The sequence below is a fragment of the Taudactylus pleione genome, unplaced genomic scaffold, assembly GCF_031769625.1.
Source record: "Taudactylus pleione unplaced genomic scaffold, aTauple2 ptg001244l, whole genome shotgun sequence".
Taxonomy (NCBI): Eukaryota; Metazoa; Chordata; class Amphibia; order Anura; family Myobatrachidae; genus Taudactylus; species Taudactylus pleione.
This window is the reverse complement of record NW_028285644.1, coordinates 641,905-644,388: the sequence shown is the minus strand read 5'-3', so window position 1 is coordinate 644,388 and position 2,484 is coordinate 641,905.

Below are 2,484 nucleotides of genomic sequence, written 5' to 3'. Positions count from 1 at the left end.
ATAATGAAATTTCATGTATTGTTGTCATTCATACTGTCGGCAGTAAGAGCGCGGACACTGTTATGTGGAGCCTGGAATGACGACATGCAAATAATGGGATTTCATGGATTTTTGTCATTCATACTGTCGGCAGTAAGTGCGGGGACACTGTTATGAGGGGCCCGGCATGCCGACATGCAAATAATGGCATTTCATGTATTTGTGTCATTCATACTGTCGGCAGTAAGTGCGGGGATACTGTTATGTGGAGCCCGGTATGCCGACATGCAAATAATGGGATTTCATGTATTTGTGTCATTCATACTGTCGGCAGTAAGAGCGGGGGACACTGTTATGTGGAGTCCGGCATGCCGACATACAATTAATGGGATTTCATGTATTTTTGTCATTCATACTGTCGGCAGTATAAGCGGGGACACTGTTATGTGGAGTCCGGCATGCCGACATGCAAATAATGGGATTTCATGGATTTTTGTCATTCATACTGTCAGCAGTAAGAATGGGGGCACTGATATGTGGAATCCGGCATGCCGACATGCAAATAATGGGATTTCATGTATTTTTGTAATTCATACTCTCAACAGTAAGAGCGGGGGGCACTGATATGTGGAGTCCGGCATGCCGACATGCAAATAATGGGATTTCATGTATTTTTGTCATTCATACTGTCGGCAGTAAGAATGGAGGCACTGATATGTGGAGTCCGGCATGCCGACATACAAATAATGGGATTTCATGTATTTTTGTCATTCATACTGTCGGCAGTAAGAACAGGGATACTGTTATGTGGAGTCCGGTATGCCGACATGCAAATAATGGGATTTCATGGATTTTTGTCTTTCATACTGTCAGCAGTAAGAATGGGGGCACTGATATGTGGAGTCCGGCATGCCGACATGCAAATAATGTTATTTCATGTATTTTTGTTATTCATACTGTCAACAGTAAGAATGGGGGCACTGATATGTGGAATCCGGCATGCCGACATGCAAATAATGGGATTTCATGTATTTTTGTAATTCATACTCTCAACAGTAAGAGCGGGGGGCACTGATATGTGGAGTCCGGCATGCCGACATGCAAATAATGGGATTTCATGTATTTTTGTCATTCATACTGTCGGCAGTAAGAATGGAGGCACTGATATGTGGAGTCCGGCATGCCGACATGCAAATAATGGGATTTCATGTATTGTTGTCATTCATACTGTCGGCAGTAAGAGCGCGGACACTGTTATGTGGAGCCCGGCATGTCGACATGCAAATAATGGGATTTCATATATTGTTGTCATTCATACTGTCGGCAGTAAGAGTGGGGGACACTGTTATGTGGAGCCCGGCATGCCGACATGCAAATAATGGCATTTCATGTATTTGTGTCATTCATACTGTCGGCAGTAAGTGCGGGGACACTGTTATGTGGAGCCCGGCATGCCGACATGCAAATAATGGCATTTCATGTATTTGTGTCATTCATACTGTCGGCAGTAAGTGCGGGGATACTGTTATGTGGAGCCCGGCATGCCGACATGCAAATAATGGGATTTCATGTATTGTTGTCATTCATACTGTCGGCAGAAAGAGCGGGGGACACTTATATGGAGCCTGGCATGCCGACATGCAAATAATGAAATTTCATGTATTGTTGTCATTCATACTGTCGGCAGTAAGAGCGCGGACACTGTTATGTGGAGCCCGGCATGTCGACATGCAAATAAAGGCATTTCATGGATTTTTGTCATTCATACTGTCGGCAGTAAGAGCGGGGCCACTGTTATATGGAGCCTGGCATGCCGACATGCAAATAATGGGATTTCATGGATTTTTGTCATTCATACTGTCGGCAGTAAGTGCGGGGACACTGTTATGTGGAGTCCGGCATGCCGACATACAATTAATGGGATTTCATGTATTTTTTCATTCATACTGTCGGCAGTATAAGCGGGGACACTGTTATGTGGAGTCCGGCATGCCGATATGCAAATAATGGGATTTCATGGATTTTTGTCATTCATACTGTCGGCAGTATAAGCGGGGACACTGTTATGTGGAGTCCGGCATGCTGACATGCAAATAATGGGATTTCATGGATTTTTGTCATTCATACTGTCGGCAGTAAGAACAGGGATACTGTTATGTGGAGTCCGGTATGCCGACATGCAAATAATGGGATTTCATGGATTTTTGTCATTCATACTGTCAACAGTAAGAATGGGGGCACTGATATGTGGAATCCGGCATGCCGACATGCAAATAATGGGATTTCATGTATTTTTGTCATTCATACTGTCGGCAGTAAGAATGGAGGCACTGATATGTGGAGTCAGTCATGCAAATAATGGGATTTCTTGTATTTTTGTAATTCATACTGTCGGCAGTAAGAATGGGGACACTGTTATGTTGAGTCCGGCATGTCGACATGCAAATAATGGGATTTCATGTATTTTTGTAATTCATACTGTCGGCAGTAAGAATGGGGACACTG